A 17,698-nucleotide genomic window follows, 5' to 3' on the forward strand; every position below is an offset into this window, starting at 1 on the left:
AAACAACAACAACACTTAAAAGAACTTTAAACAACATACGATTGCCAATATTCTAAAGCATACACAAATAAGTTCATAGGAAAAAAGACTTGAAGGAAACATAGTAGCTGTGTCTGGGTGGAAGTTGTGTTAAGCAATTTAGCTTCTTTACACTCTTCCATTTTCCCAAATTTCCTATAATGAGCATCCATTATTTTTAGAAACAGAAAAGAATGTTATACAAAAAATCAAAATGGCATTTAGGAACTAGCTTTACGTGATACTGGAAATGAAGGGAAGGAAACAAAATTGAATATCAAAACGAATTCATTTATATAAAATAATATGCGTGAAGGTAGAGACTTAAAATATTGACAGTAATTATCTTGGTGGTAGCATTATGGGTGATTTTTCTCATCTTATCTTTCCTTTTTCCCCCAGTATATATTTTTTATAATAAGCATATTAAACCAGGTCTGGCTGGGGAACTAAATCTCATCTTTCTATTGGCTTCAGATCAAAATAATTATGTAATGCCTGTGCATGGTGCTGACACCTAGAAGGCCCTGGATGAGCACTTGTGGCATTAATGGAACTAAATGTAAATGAGGTTTTCTGGTTTCTGCTTCTAATAAGCCTGTGGGCCTCAGCAACTCAGCATTTACCTGGTGCCTACTGTGTCCAGTGACCTGTGAGAGAGGCTGTGTGGGTACAGGAAGTAGAGGGTACAGGCTGACCCTGATCTTGCCATGTGGCAGACCAGTTTGCAGAAAAGAAGAAACACCCACATGTAAAACAGATGGAAAACATGCCCATAGCTACAGTGAATGGGTACTTCTAGGCTGAAGGGATGGGTATCCTTTCTAGGCCAGCCCCACCTTGGCAATCCTCAATGGCAGCCTCTCCTCTCCCCTCCTGCTTCTCCTCCCAATGCACACTTCCCCTCTGCCACCTAAAACCAACAGAGGCCCTGGGAAGCCAGTTCCCCTCCTCCTCCCCAGCCCCAGGTAAGAGTCCTCCAAATACCTGAGACAAGGATAGAAAACAACAAACACTTGGGATTCTTTACCACCCAACCACACTTGACTCCAGGAGAGCTAGCCTTAATCGGTCTTCCTATGGAGAATCGAAGAAGCCAGTAAGAAGAAAAGAAAGAAAAAAACAAAACAAAGCAAATAGTACACTGAGCTCTCTCTGAAAATGCTCTCCAGGGGAAGGCTGAGAAGTACCCAGTGTGTTCTCTGGCCAAGTGCATCCACAAGACTCTCTGGTGATCCTAGCCAAACTTGCTGTTCCCAAGAGACTGTCAACAACAAGACAACAAGAAATGCACAGCATGGATATGGATGCACTGCGATCTGTATTTCAAGCATCAAGAGTTCCTTGACTGCCCCATCTTCACCCGCAATTGCATCAATACCAAAGTAAATATAAAAAGATGTTTTTTTATATTTTTATATATTATTATATTATATATAAAATATTATATATTTTATATATTTTTTTATATTTTTAAAAAATCGAAAGTTTTGCGTGAGGCACCATGATACAGTAGACATAACATTTTAGTGTGATGCCAGAAGAAGATGCAAATTTTCAAGGTAAGACACAAAATTTTGTTACCAAACTCGAACTTCTCACTGACACTCACACTGAAGGTATGAAATGGTCTGGCTTTTAGAGATTAAGGGAGAGGATCTGGAGGAAGACTTATTTGAAGAAAAAAAAAAAAAAAAACATTGACCTGCTATCATCTTCAACCCTTCCAAGAGGTGGGATGGGAGGTGCTTATCTCTCTTCTCAAATCTCATGGAAGGGGCTTCAGAAAGCTTGGTACATGTCCCCTGGGACTGGAGAGACACAATGGACCCATGTTGGATTCCAGACTGGAAATGTAAAAGGCAGGGAGAGATGGGCTGGTTGGCTTCTCCCATCATTGATGGAAGGAGATATTTCTGCAGCCTAGAGACTGACCTGCAAATCCCAGAGTATGCCTGGGCAGGAACACCTGGGTGTTTCCCTTGGATGGGATGTGACCCAATGATGCAAGAGAGAGCAGGTGTGATCAGGATGGGCACCGTGTAAAAGGGGCCTCCTTGAAGAGTTAACAGTCCTGTAAGGAGAATCTGAAATGATCTCCAGGGCTTATGAGCGTGGGGAGTGTTTTAATGAGCTAGAGGAGAATGACTGCCCAGGAGGAGGAACTGAGAGAGAGAAAAGAAATCTACTGCCCCACCCCTTCACCAACCACATGCTTCCTGCCTACAAGTAGCCATGTAGCCATACTGATGGGTTGTAGAGATGGTATGGCACGGGCATGGGCATTCTAATTTCTGGGTTGAGACACTGATGACTTAGCATGTCTACAGGACTTTTATTATCTAAGAGGGAGCTGAAAAGATATGAAATAGCTTGAGTTTCCAACCAGTGGGAAGGGAGAACTCTCCTCCATGAATACGTTTGAAAAAGACAATGGAAATGAAAATAGCATTGCTGGGGCACCTGGGTGTCTCGGTTGGTTGAGCGTCTGACTCTTGTTTTTGGCTCAGGTCGTGATCTCATGGGTCATGAGATTAAGCCCTCCAGTGGGCTCCACACCCAGCAGGGAGTCTGTTTAAAGATTCTCTCCCTCTGCCCCTCCCCTACTGGCATGTGCATTCTCTCTGTTTCTCTCTCTCTCAAATAAATAAATAAATCAAAAAAGAAAGAAGAAAAGAGAGAAAGAAAGAAAGAAAGAAAGAAAGAAAGAAAGAAAGAAAGAAAAAGGAAGAAAAGAAAAGAAAAAAGAAAAGAAAGAAAGAAAAGAAAAGAAAAGAAAAGAAAAGAAGAAAAGAAAAGAAAAAAAGAAAAGAAGAAAAGAAAGAAAAGAAAAGAAAAGAAAAGAGCATTGCTTTATACTTACCTCTCAGGGGTTCTGAGTGCTCAAAGTCCACATCATTCCCTCTGCCATGGAATCCACTGCTCTTCAAAACCAAAGAACAGAATGGGAGAAGATATTTGCAAATGACGTATCAGATAAAGGGCTAGTATCCAAGATCTATAAAGAACTTATTAAACTCAACAGCAAAGAAACAATCCAATCGTGAAATGGGCAAAGGACATGAACAGAAATCTCACAGAGGAAGACATAGACATGGCCAACAAGCACATGAGAAAATGCTCCGCATCACTTGCCATCAGGGAAATACAAATCAAAACCACAATGAGATACCACCTCACACCAGTGAGAATGGGGAAAATTAACAAAGCAGATTGTGAATCTAATAGGCAATGTGATGCCAAGAGTTCTAGGGTGCTTGGAGGATAGCTCTATGAGTGACACCAGAAAACCAGTACAAGAAGACAGTGTGCTAGATGGGCCACACCCCAGAATTCAGGCTCTTCCAAGGGACTCCCTCCCATAGCCCCTTGCTAAGAGAAGCAAATCCTAGACACCAGTGCCTTGGTTGACTGACCCAAGGCCTCACATCTGTATACGGTCACAGACTCAGGAAGAGACAGAACCAACAGGAGATTATGCATATGTATGGAGAGAGAGGAAGAGAGAGATTTATTTAAGAAATTGGCTCACAGGGCAGCCCCGTGGCCCAGCAGTTTGGCGCTGCCTTCGGCCTGGGGTGTGATCCTGGAGACCTGGGATCAAATCCCGCGTCGGGCTCCCTGCATGGAGCCTGCTTCTCCCTCTGCCTGTGTCTCTGCCTCTCTTTCTCTCTCCGTCTGTCATGAATAAATAAATAAAATCTTAAAAAAAAAAAAAAAAGAAAAGAAATTGGCTCACAGAATTATGAAGGCACGCACAGGAACTAGAGAGCCTCCTGTTTCCTAAACTATGTTCTAAGGCCCAGGAGGCCTGGTAATTTAGCTGTTCTTGCCTTCCCATAAGAAACCTATCTTCCTTTAACATAAGCATCAACAAAGTAGGGCCCATGAGTCAATCTAGCTTGCCACTTGCTACTGTAAATAAAGTTTTATTGCTATGCCCATTCCTTACAATATTATCTGTGGCTGCTTTCACGTCACAGAGACAAAGTTGAGTAGTTGTGACAGAGACCACATAACCCATAAAGCCTGGAATATTTACTATCTGGCTCTTTACAGGACAAGTTTGCCTTCAGGTAACGTTTATTACTGAGCTCTTTCTATATGCCGGACGCTGTTCTCAATGCTTTGCTTGCAAAAATCTCACTTAGCTCTCACAAAGGCCCTGTGAGATTAATCCAGTTCTCTCATTATTCAAATTTTACAGATGAGGAAACAGACACTTAGAAAGGTTAAGTAACAATTTGCTCCAGGTCATAAATGCTGAAGGAGAATTCAAACCCAGCAGCCTGACTTTGGAGTTCTTTTAACTTCTGACGCTCTGTTGCCATCCTGCCACTATGAATAAACAAATACCCTGTTAGAATACAAGCATTTTCATACCAGAGACTTTAAAAAAAAAAAAAAAAGATAGTTCTAAAAGGATTTTTGTTTACACTTTTACCCACAGTAACATCCAAGAAGCATTGGGGGTGGGGTGGCATGCCTGTGATGTGCCAAACCTCCAGGCTGTGGCTGCGATGGGTGACTTGCTGACCACTCCAGTCCCCAACATGAGGGGGGAGGTGAAAAGAGGGCAGTCAATAGTCTTGGGGACTTCTCGGAGGCTGTGATCACTGGTAGAAGCATCATTGCCAGTAAATGACCTTCTGCCATATTGAGATGAGCTGAGGGGGGCCGCTCCTTGCAATCAAGAATCTAACACAAACATTCCCAGAAGGTAGAAGATGCACCACCATCACCAAAAGAGCTAGCTACTAAAACCAAAAAAATGCTGGAAAAAATTTGGAAATTCATGAGTTGTTCTTGGTTTCCACCTCCTCCCATAACGTTGGCCAGTCCACGACTCCTCCTGAAACTCCTCCCATTACTGCTTTAATGAGGAGTAACATTAAACTATTTTATGGCTGTTGTGGCCCAAGTACCCATCAGTCAGAAGATAGGTTGGCCCACAGCAACGTGGCCCACCCTGTGTCCAGTGTTAATCCTTTAGTTACTGGGTTGTGCAGAGATGGGAGAGGGCCCTCAGAGAAGAGGGTTCTGGGAGAGGACACTAGAGAGAAGTGGGGGCAGCAGCCATTTACCAACTGGATGGAAGAACTTCCTGTTTTGACACATAATATGGCCAGATCTGTGCTCCTTAGCTGACCATCCGCTCAGAGCGAACAGTCATAGACTTCAACCCTAAATATCATTTGATTAGCTTTGCCAATTATTCCTGTTCATATGAGTCATCTGATATGCTGGTTCAAAATGCAACTTCCTGGGGCACCTGGGTGGCACAGTCGAGTCGGTTAAGTGCCAACTCTTGGTTTCTGCTCGTCCCAATCTCAGGGTCTTGGGATCAAGCCCTGTGTTGGGCTCCACACTCGGCACAGGATTCTCTCTCCTGTCCTTCCCCCAACTTGCTTATGCTCTCTTTCTCTCTCTCTAAAATAAACAAATAAATCTTTTTTTAAAATGCAAATTTCCAGAGGCACTTGAGTGGCTCAGTTGGCTGGGTGCCCAACTCTTGGTTTCAGCTCTGGTTGTGATCTCACGGGCATGAGATCAAGCCCTCATGTGGCTCCACATTCAGTGTGGAGTCTTCAAAGGATTCTTTCCTTTCCTTCCCCCTTTGCTCCTTTCCCTCTCCTCCTGCTTGCTCTTGCTCTCTCTCTATAAATAAAACATTTTAAAAATAAAAATAAAAATGCAACTTCTTGGCCTCCTTGCTAGAGGTGCTAGAATCTGCATTTTTACCTCTATCCTATGACTCTTATGATCTGAGATGTTCAGAAGACAATAACCTAATCCAGATTTTTCAAACATCTCCGGTGCAAAGAAACAAATTCCTAGGCCCAACCTACCTCTTCTGAACCAGAACTTCCAGGAGAGGGGCCAGGGATGCTGAGTCACCCAGAGAGTACAGAGACACCTGTATGACCCCTTTTTCTATGATAAGGGAATGGGCTGCTGGTGGAGGTTAGAAGAACCAAAATCTGCTAACTGCCAGGGCCAGTAGTTTGTCTCCTTGCAGCCCTCGAAAGTAGTACATGTTTATTAACCATCTATTAATCCTCATAACAGGGTAGAATTTTGTAAGATGAGTATTTTGACCTTTACTTTACAGATGAGCGCAGAGCAGGTAAAGTGACTTATTTAGGATCCAACAACTCAAACACGGTAGAGCAAAGATTCAAAGCAAGGTCCTCCTGCCCCTGCGTGCAGCCTCCACTTCCTCTCCAGCAGGAGGTCTGCTGTGATTCAGACACACCTGCAACAAGCAAAGACATTTCCCCTCACTTATTGACTGTAAAGGAAACAAAAAGCCTAGGTCAAACTGCACCCTTGGGCAAACTCCTGTACAGTTCTTTAGTTAGCTGATTGCTTCCCCCAGCCTTCTAGAAAGATCTTAAGTTCTATTTATAGTTGACCCGCAGAGCACCGATTCTTTCCTTTCTCGGCTCCTGAGGCCCCCATCGTTAGGCTATCATGGCTCGGATACTCTGAGTGTGGGCAGAGTGGGGATTTAAAAACTTCTGCTGGTTACCCAAAAGCCTTGATAACATCACACCATCTTTCACCAGCTTTGCTAGGAGGAAACCACTTCCTCCCTCTTCTGAGCTGCTTGCATATTTAAAAGTTAATTGCCCAAACCTCAGTCCTGTTGAATTAATCACCTCTTCAGCAGACCTCTCCTCCTCTGGCCTATTGTGATAATCAGAAGGAGAGTAAGGCCAGGGGCACCTTCTCACACGAGGGACCCCTCACGGTCTGAGTATCACCACGTGGTGGCTTGTGAAGGCCGCCCCTTGAGCTCACCTCTGTCTTCTCTTCCGCCTGAAGGCTTAGATCTTTGCAGTGTGTCCAGGCCCATTTCTCTGGTCCGCAGTCACGCTTGAAAGCCATCCAGAAATAGTGACTGAGTTGCCCTTAACAGCCATATTTTCATGGTTTTTGCTAAGCATGGTATCTTCCATAAATGATTCATGCGGGGACTCTCAGTGCATTTTATTTTCTAATAACCATCTCTCTCAGCCAGTCCATTACAGATGAACTAAGATACCGAAAAGTGGTGAACCCTCATGAAAGATTACCCCCTATGTGCCCAAAATGACCACACTGACCTTAGCAATATTAATCCCTGGCCCAATTTTGCTGAATATGTCAGATGCATCCTCAGGTCACTGGAACTATGGTTCAGTGTGTTTTTCTAGCTATATTAAGTAACCTGTGTAACCTGTGTATGTGGTTTAATCACGAGTGTGAATGTGCAGGCACAAATCACAATCTTTGGATACTGGAATTAAAAGGTGGCATATGAAACATCCAAAAGTCATCTCAACCATCCTCCTGCATCTCCAAAGGCATTACTTGAATCATTCCAGACAAACTCATAGGCAACCTCTTGTTTAAAAAAAAAAAAAATCTTAACCCCAGAAAAAAGGTGTCAAAGCTTTCTCTGTAATCTATTTTGTTGGTTAGCAGGTCTCGTGAAGGTCCTTGCCCTGTTCTGATGGATTTCCTCCTTTTTCTTTCATGCAGATGGAGAACAGCCCACTGAGTGAACAAGGTTGATTTACCGTCAGTAAATTATGAAATGGTGCCTCTTGTGTTTACACTCCTATTCTCCATCAAGGCATCTGTTTATTTAATTGATGGTCTCTGCCTTCTTTAAAGGTTACTCTGATATTTAGCAGGGTGTTGAGAGGGGCCAAGAAGTGATAAATTATGCCTACATTTACTCTTCTCCATCACCACAAACCCCTATGCTCCGCCCATCCTGTGCCTCCTGGGCTGCTCACCTCTATGCCACCAGTGAGCCAATAATTGCTAAATGTAAGGATCTCTTCTCGGTTCTGATATGGTTCGCACTCTTAAAACATGCGTGTGAGAAATACTCAAAGGACCAGGGTTTACAGTCTGGAGGAGAAGACCCTCGAAGGAATAGGATTGTGGTTTGAAGGTTCTGGTTTGCTTGGAATGCCCCTGTATTAGTTTTGGGTTTTGTTTTGTTTTGTTTCATTTTTTAATCATTGCTATCATAAATATAGTCCCTTAAAATAACACAAATTTATTATCTTTGGTTCTGAGATAGAGGTCCTAAACTCTAGGTGTCAGCAAGGCTGGATTCCTTCTGGAAGCTTTAGGGGAAGATCTGCTGTCTTGCCTTTTCCAGTTTCCCTACATTCCTTGCCTCAAGGTCCCTTCCTCCATCCTGAAAGCCAGCAATGGCAGGTCTTGTCCTTCTTCTATCACCTGACTCTGAAGCTGACTCTTCTGTTTCCTTCTATCTTTAAAATTCCCCTTTATGTTGGACCCATCTGCATAAACCAGATGAATCTCCCTATTTTAAGGTCAGCTGCTCAGCAACCTTGATTCCATGTGCAATCTAATGCCCCTTTGTTGTGCAACATACACATCCTAAGTTCAACGATGTGAACATCATGGAGGTGCCATGTTTCTGTCCACCACAGCCCCTAACTGGTAGGGTTAGGATCAGTGGATAGAAGTTACTGAGAATCCAATGTTGGGTCAGTCTAAAAGTTCAGGAAAGAAAGACCTTTTCAATGGTCAGATGCCTAAAAGCAGAACTGCCTTCTACTGAATTCTCAGTTCCTACAGGGCTTTGAGGGCCACTTCATCCTAAATAAGTGGTTACCAAATGCCAAGCACTCTGCTAAACCCTCATCATACTTTATATCACGTATTGCTCATAAGAGTCCTACTAAATAGAAGTTACTGTTTTAGAGAAGATAAATCTGATGTTCAAAGGGACTCAGATAAGGATTCCAGCTCAGCCTGGTATTAGCTGCATGACTGTAAGCTAGTAACCTCACCTCATCAATCCTCAGCTTCCCCATCTATAAAGTGGGTAGAATAACCCACCTCAAAGGATAGTTATAAGGATTAAATGGATAATAGTAGCATCTAGTTCATTGGTTTGTTGAATCGTGTATGAAATATGGTTAGCCCGGTGTCTGTCTCATTGTAAAGGCTCACTAGCTCACACTCTAATTCAGCGCCTTACACCCCATAGGATGCAGTAAACACTCCTTGGGTGTCTTCCCAGCACCTAGAAACCATCTCTCAGCATCTGGCTATGAACCTCAGGCAGCCATGTTTCTCCTCTATGTCCTTGACCTACTGGCCATGGCTGACTGGTCCAGTGGTGATCACCTGACTCAAGCCAAGCCAGTAGGTGTTCTCTACAGGGAATCTGAAATCAGATCCCTGCCAGATATTTGAGTCGGTCTCTGTGGGTCACTTTCCCTGGACCTGGTTTTGAAGGATATTCATTTTGTTCACTGAAGAACAGAGAAATGTCAATCTTAAGAGAGAAAGGAGATTAGGGGCACCTGGGTGGCTGGGTTGGTTAGGTGTGGACTCTTCATTTTGGCTCAGGTTGTGACCTCTCAGGGTTGTGAGATTGAACCTTGTGTGGGGCTACATGCTGGCATGAAGCCTGCTTAGGATTCCCTCTCTCCCTCTCCCTCTGCGCCTCCCCTGCCCTCTTTCTCTCCTTTTCTAAAGAGAGAAAGAGAGAAAAGAAAGAAGAAAGAAAGAAAGAAAGAAAGAAAGAAAGAAAGAGAAAGAAAGAAAGAAGAAAGAAAGAAAGAAAAAGAAAGAAAGAAAGAAAGAAAGAAAGAAGAAAGAAAGAGAAGAAAGAAAGAAAGAAAGAAAGAAAGAAAGAAAGAAAGAAAAAAAGAAGAAGAAAGAAAGAAAGAAAGAAAGAAAGAGAGAGAAAGAAAGAAAGAAGAAAGAAAGAAAGAAAGAAAGAAAGAAAGAGAAGAAAGAAAGAAAGAAAGAAAGAAAGAAAGAAAGAAAGAAAGAAAGAGAGAGAAAGAAAGAAAGAAGAAAGAAAGAAAGAAAGAAAGAAAGAAAGAAAGAGAAGAAAGAAAGAAAGAAAGAAAGAAGAAAGAAAGAAAGAAAGAAAGAGAAAGAAAGAAAGAAAGAAAGAAGAAAGAAAGAAAGAAAAAAGAAAGAAAGAAAAAAGAAAGAAAGAAAGAAAGAAAGAAAGAAAGAAAGAAAGAAAGAAAGAAAGAGAGAGAGGATTAAAATAGTTTTCAACTAAGAAGCTGAGAGAAGAAATGGAGGAGCCAAAAAGCTCTCTATCCTCCCCTTATGAACCTACCCCATCACGTCTCTTGAGACACCCTCATGTCCTCTTCCCTCTGTTAATTTAGTGGCCTGCATTGGTGTCTGTTATTTACAACCACACAACTTTAATGCACAAACGTTCACAAACATTTGCAGACTGTTGGAGCTGGAAGGGACATTCAGCCCCTCTCTTTGTTTACCCACTGGGGACACTGCAGGGCAGAGAGATGAGATGAGGGGTTCATCCCAGATAAGAACATCAAAACAGTGGCAGAGCCAGGAGCAGCACCTAGAACCCCTTGGCTGTCTAGGCTGGATCCTGCCCTCTGGCCCTGGCTGTCTTCAGCTCTAATTCCTAGGGATTGAGGAGCTAACATGACTGGAAGGGAGGTAGAGTTGGGACTGAGAAGGTTCCCAGAGTCTGGGAAGGAGTTCAAAGGAAATTTCACATTGGGAGACAAAAAAAAAAAAAAAAAAAAAACCGGTTCAAGAGACTAATTTTGATGCAGGATCTGGGACTCTTCCAACAGCACCTGGGTCTGCCTAGATGATGCCGGGAAAGAAAGGAGCCAGGCACTCATTTGCATATATGCAAACGAGGCCTTCCACAGCTGTCCAGAAGCCACCTCTGCTTGGAGCACCCCCACTCAGCGGCTGGGGCCTGCTTTCATCTGTCTACTCAGCCTTGGAAGAAAGAGAGAGACCGGCTTGCCAGAGCTTCCCACAAAGCTGACAGGCACACAAGAGTCCTCCCAGCACCCCTGCACTGGCAGCCTAAAGAGCTTAAACCTTTGGAGTATAAAAGTGGGGTCTCCCTCCCCCTCCCACACACCTCCACACCCCTTATCCCTACCCTGCAGCTGTTTCCCTGCTGGGCAGGAACAGAAAACCAGGCCCAGGATCTAGGATTCTTGCCAGGGCGCTATAGTGAGGCCTTCCCCATGCTTTGGTGGCAGCAGGGTTGTACGTTTCTGGGGTTCCCACATCCCCTTTCTCTGGCCTCAACACCATCCAGCCCCATCCCTCTCTGTAAGGAAGGCCATCCCTTCCCTTGCTGAGCCCAGGGAGAAAGAAGGCAATTGGCCTGGTGGTGGGGAGGCCTGACCTGAAACCTAGCTGAACCTAGCTCAGCCACTAGATTTCTAATGACCCCCAGCAAGTCTTAGCCTCAGTTTCCCCTTCCATAAATTTGAGGGTGGGGCAGGGAGGTTAGAATCATGTTTTAAGCCAGGGGAACTCCTTCTGCTACAAAATCTAGCTTGACTGCCAATCAGTAAAGCTGTGCTGTCTAGTTGCCACAGCTCTGGGAGGGAAGGGGGGTCAGTCAGCCTTTCCCCCACTTGTTCAGCTTGTGGAGCCCCCGAGGTCCATCAAAGTACATTTTGAAAACCACTGGACTCACTGGTCCCTAAGATGGCTTCCTGCTGTCAGAGTCTATGATCTCTCTCTTTTTTTTTTTAAGATTTTATTTATTTATTTATTCATGAGAGACACAGAGAGAGAGAAAGGCGGAGAAGCAGGCTCCTTGCAGGGAGCCCGACGTGGGACTTGATCCTGGGACCCCAGGGTCACGCCCTGGGCTGAAGGCAGATGCTTAACCGCTGAGCCACCCGGGCGTCCCAAATCTATGATTTCAGAGCCAGTAATGGCGGCCTGAGAAGCCAGTAAGGTGGGCCTGAGAGGGAATGAGAAAGGATTTTAATGCCAAGACCCAAGAGCAGTCAGCAAACCTGTAGGTTGACACACTCTCAGCCTTTAAGTTCAAATTTGCAGAACTGCCCTTCAGAAAATCCTGGTGGAGGCTCTCAGCCTCCCTCCACCCCCATCCTGGCCTGGAGGAGCCTAGTGAACTCCCCTCGGAGGACAGCTGAAGAGGGTTCGCCTACCTTCCAGGTCCTCAAGCACGCACTCCCGTATTCTCTCTCTCTCTCTCTCTCTCTCTCTCTCTCTGCCCCACCCCAGCTTCTTACTGCTTTCAATCTCTCTCTCTCCTCTCCCCCCTCTACCCCACCCCCACTTGCCAGTCCCGCCCAGTCCATCCCTGGGAAAGTATTTGAACAATACTTGGAGAAGGGGATCAGGTATCCTGGGGGGGACTGGCCCCTACAAAACACACAGATGGTTAATCCCTGGGCAACTCTGGCCTTTCCTCTCCTCTCCTCCCCCAGTCCCTCTCTCCTCTCTGTTTCCACTTCTGCTCCAGCTCCCAGCACCCTGGCTCTCCTGACAGACATCCTCCTCAGAAGAAAAGGGAGTTTGCCCTGGATGGTGCCGAACTCACTGAGGGACCCAGGGAGTCACTCTCCCTCCCCAGGCCTCAGTTTCTTCATTTGGAAAATGGGATTACATTGACAAGGGCTGGTGTCACAGATCCCTTTGAGAATCTGAGGAAAACCAGACACACACACACACACATACACACATAAAATTCTAGAGACATGATGGAAGCCCATCCACAAATTGGAGAGAGGCTCCCCAGGGGTCTTGTCCATGCTCGAGTTCTAAGGCTAGGACTCTGGGCGCAGCTCCTCCACACCATGGCAGCTGAACCTCCTCAGGCCCTGGACTGGAAATGCCAGAGGAGTCACAGCAGGGTGGAGGCCCCTGCACAGCTTCTCCCTCCAGTGGTTTGCATATGCGCTCGAGAGCGTGCACACACCCCGACAATCTGGGAAAGAGGCGGAAGGGGGTGTGGGCCCCTCTGTGGACAGGGTAGAGAGCAAAGGGGCTGCAGCCCCTGACGGCTCCTCCTCACGCCCCAAGTTCCTGGCCCAGGAGCTATGGCCTGCAGCGCACCTGCGCACTCTTGGTATCTGGCCTTGGCCCAGCCGGTCTGTCCCGCTGCAATCATCGGCAGGCTCTGCACGACAGGGCCCTGGTCCTCAAATCCAGCCTGCTCGGCACAGTTCACCACACCTCCCCTGCTCAGGATCCTCCAGCCGCTGTCCGTGGGCAGCTCCCAACTCTGCTCTCTTGCCGGAGGCTTTCCAGGTCAGACCCCAGCCCCAGGCACTCTTGCCTCAGTTCCTGAAACTCTGTCCACACTGAGCAGCCTGCACTACCAGCCACATCTTCTTGCCTCTACACGCTTGCCTGGAGTAATCTTTGTGTCTCTGCTCCTCCCATCACTAACGTCCAAATTAGTGAAAAATGCCACCTCATCTCAGAAGCCTTCCTAGCTTTCTCTCCAGCTGGAAGGCCTCTCCCCGCTGAACTCACTATCTGACAGGTATTGTGACTTTTGCCATGTTCCCCTCATTTCTGAGGATAAACTCCACAACCAAAGACCATGCAGCTATTTAGTGGGCACCTGGCGTGTGCCAGGTACAGGGCCAAGAGCTTTATCTGCATTGTCCCATTTAATCTTCCTACAAACACAAGACAAGAGGTAGATGTAATTATCTCTAGTAAGAGACAAAGAGGCAAAGCCCCCTCTCTCTGACTTCCAACTCCTGTACTTTCCTTGGCCCTTTTGTGACTAAATTTCTTAAGAGTCTTCCTCCCATCTTGAGGGCAGGATCTTATTCTTCTAGATTTAGAAGGATCAAAGCTGTTGCCATAGCTGTCATTAAATGGTGGGAGAGAGCATGGTAGGAGAAGCGGGAGGGAGGACCACGTACACCAGGCACTACACACATGTGACCATCTTTTTTTTAAAGATTTTTATTTATTTATTCATTCATTCATGAGAGACAGAGAGAGAGAGAGAAGCAGAGACACAGTCAGAGGGAGAAGCAGGCTCCACGCAGGGAGCCCAACGTGGGACTCGATCCCGGGTCTCCAGAATCAGGCCCTGGGCTGAAAGTAGCGCTAAACCGCGGAGCCACCCGGGCTGCCCAACCATCTTTAACCTTTACGGCCACTCTGTGAAATGTCCTCAGCCCCATGTTACAGATGAGGCAGCCAAAGCCCCTAGAGGTCAGGTAGCAGTCACCATGAGGGGCAGCACTGGCCTTCCCTCCAAGCCTTCGGGGCCCCAAAGCCCCCTCCACCGGCAGCTTCTCAGTGTGCATTGAGGCAGGGATGTGCTTCCCTGATGCCTCCTTCCAGCCAACAAATAAGTTCCCAAGTGTGAGAGTCCAGTGACTTTTGTAATTGAAATGTATTTTTTTACTGTCTTCCATGATTGGAACTGGATTCCCAGGGGCAATCATTTTGGCCTCAAGATATAATTAAAAGCATACAGGAGTACACTGTATATTCTTTAAATGGTGTAACTAGAGGGAAGCTAATGATTTTATGGCACAACAAAAGCACAACAAAAAGATCCCCCCAGAGGCTGCGTCACCATCCCTCCATAGTTAGATCTTAGTTGGAGGAAGATGAGCCTTGATTCTTACCTAGCCCTTAAAACAAAAAGGTAGTTATAAATCACCCATTTTAAACCCTATTCTTTCAGGTGCTCTTTACAAATGGCATAAGCCTCTCATTGTCTGTTTAGGGACTAAGCTAATAATGTGTTTTTTTCAGGGTCCTTTATGAGCTCTTTAAGGAAGACTCTGGTCTTTTTGCCCCAGAGAGGCACAGAAATCATTTTCATAATTTATGAAAGTGCAGGGTGGATTTCCTTTAAGAGCATAAGGTGGCCCACTTAATATAGATCCTGTTAATAATGCAGTGGGACTTGAAGGATTCCGATTTTAAGTGGGCATAGTAACCCAGCAGAGAGTTGGGTAGAGGCCCGGCCACCCAGTCCTTCCCACCTAATAGAGCCACCTCCCCACAGGGGCCAGGGCCCATGGCACAGGACCAGCTACTGGTTTTGCCAAGGCCTTGCCCCAGAGGGGAAAAGACCTGTGTCTCTAAGGCACTGTGCTCCCTGCCCCACCCCATTTACTCTGATTTGCTCGCTCATTTATTCACTCATTCATGAATCCATCCATCCATTTATTGAGTATGTACCAAGGAAGCTGGGATTCAATGGTGAACAAGACCCAGTGTGCCCCCAATGAGCTCAGTCTGGTGGAGGATGCCAGCAAGAAAGCGGACAAATGAATCAGGGAGAGGCAGGTGCTATAAAAGGGGCATGTACCAAACATAGTGGGGGCTCCGTTGAAGGAACAGATCCTCCCTGGGCAAGTCAGAAAAGGCTCCATAAGGAGAGAGGGCCGAGTTGAGCCTTAAAAGTTTTTGTAGGTGGAGAGAGTAGAAATGGAAGATGGTGAGGGCCCAGAGCTTGGATGGCAGCCTTCTAGACAGAACACAGCTCAGACACATTGACAAAAGGCAAAATGGAAGGTTGGAGAAGTTCTGAGTAATTGTGGGAAATGAGGATTGTGAAAACCCACCTAAAAAGGATCCAGACAAAGATTCAAGAGCTGGGAATAGTTTAAGGAGCTATCCTTGGGGAGGATGTGCAGAGGGCAGGGAGAGAGTATAAGGGTTGCAAGGATTGAAGCCCACACATCAACCAAAATGGCAGGTGAATTGCTCATCTCCCACAGGTTAAGGGCTCTGAGAACCTCCAGCACCAGCTCTCAGCTTCAGAAGAGGCCCTCAGTGTAGCCCTGTTGGCAACTAGGGCTCCATGGAAGAGTTTCCCCCAGATCTGGGAGGCAGCCAAGGTCCCAGTGCCCAGTACACAGGTCCCAGGCTAGCCCACCATCCTTAGATTAAAGGAGGCCTTTGGTCTCATTCCTGTCTCCACTTGGAAAGCCCACTCCCAAATTCCACATCACTGCAATGGAAGGTCCACATGTCCCTCAGTGTTCGGCCCCAAGGTGCCCAGCCCTTCCTAGTATGTTCTCCCCCACTGTGTCTATTCAGGACCCTACCTCTGTCATCTCATCCTGAATTCAAGTCATCTGTGTACATGTTGACTCGTACTGTCAACTGACTCCTCAGTTGACCCCTGGTTCCCACTGAGAGGTTCTAACGGTAACACTGAGCTCCGTGTCCTCCAAGTCTGTGGCTCGTCGAAGACAGTCAAGTTATGTTCCTTAAAGATGTCTTAGCTGACCCCTCCAAGCATCTCTGTGGACACGGAGGACCCAGGGTGGAAGGGGAGTGGAAAGAGGAGACACCGGCCCTCCTCTGCACCCCCAGACCCCAGGGAGGCTCTGCAGAATTGTGTTTTGTCCCTGTTTGGGGTTGAGCCTGTGTGGTTGTCCCTGGTGGGTCCTGCATTATTTTCCTCGAGGTTTCCAGGGGGTTGAAAAGCGTTTCATATTTCTCTGTTTGGCAAATAGTCTGTCCCCTGCCTCCCTTCCCAGGCATCAGGAATCCCAGAAATTAAAACCAGAAGGGCTCGGGTTTCTTTCTGAGGAGGGGCCTCTGCAGCAGATGCCAGTCGAGCTGAGCCTGGGGAAACCCAGCCAGGAGGTGGGGTGGGGGCACCAGGCCCTGGGTTTTCTCCACCGAGGGCCCAAGGGCCCAGCAGAGAAGGAGGGAACAGCCCTGTTCCCCAGGCAGGGCTAGAACACCTCTCTCTCTCTCTCTCTCTCTCTCTCTCTCTCTCTCAGCTGAGTTGGGGCTGAGAGGACAGCAGCTCCCCGGTGTCCCTGTCCGGGTGGAAGGGACAGAGCCTTCTGCTGGAGAGAGACGGGAGGAGGCAGGCGCAGCTGAGAGCGGGCCCAGATGCCAGCAGACCGGGGCGGGAGCCCAGGAGGGCTGGGGACGGGCCTCTGAGCAGAGGCCTGGAGATGGCAGCGGGCGCTGTGCGCAGAGCGGAGCTGACACCTGAATCTCGGCTTGCCTCCCCCTGGAGAGCACTTTAATGAGGCTCACAGCTGTGATATCACAGAACGAGCATTAACAATGCTAATTACCTCAAGTTTAGCCCGAACATTCTCAACCCACCCGCCTTGGGAGCACGCTGTTGTTCTGGCCCTGCGAAAGCACTGATGGGCTGGGGCTTAGGACTAGGAGGTGAGAGCAGACAGCAGAGCACCAGGTAGGCCAGGCTGGGGGGCAGGAGGCGGGGAGTGGGGGAAGGAGGGTGATGAGGGCTGCAGGCCGCAGGGACCCCCGAGAGAGGAGCAAGTGAAGCCTCCAAGTCATGACACCGGCGTTCCTCTGCTCTGCTCTAGAGGAACCCAAGGGAGAAGCCCCCTCTGGAGAAAGCTGGGAGCAGAGATGGTTTCTATTTGTACTTGGCAAAGGGTCATGGGCCCATGATGGCCTCCCATCATCACACTGCCTTCTGCAGCCTCAGGGATGCCCCTGGGGCCCCTCCCCTGGAGCCCCAAAGATGCTTTCAAATTATGGGGGTTATTAAAGCAGCAGAACCAGTAATATAGGAAATAGATGACATTGGAGTTGTGCTGATCAGTGGCTTGAGGGGAAGTTGGGGCTCAGGAATGTTTTTCCCACCCCTGCCCCCAAAGGCCCTCCCAGAAGCCCTCTGCAGAGTTCACTTGGAAGACCAATGTCATAGAACAACCTAAACCTCTGGCTTCCTTGGGTCTGGCCTACAGCTTGCCCTTCCGTGGGGCTGCGTGGAGACAGACTGTGTTAGCCACCCCCGAGGGCCTGTGACCCAGGCCAGGAGCTTGGGCTTCGGGGCTGCAGGATGGATACGGGTGCTTGTGTGCACATGCCCCTGATCTGCTAGCTCCTTACCCAAACCTGCTGAGTTTATGGAAGTTCGTGCCTGTGT

This window comes from Canis aureus, chromosome 9 (genome assembly GCF_053574225.1).
Source record: "Canis aureus isolate CA01 chromosome 9, VMU_Caureus_v.1.0, whole genome shotgun sequence".
Lineage (NCBI taxonomy): Eukaryota > Metazoa > Chordata > Mammalia > Carnivora > Canidae > Canis > Canis aureus.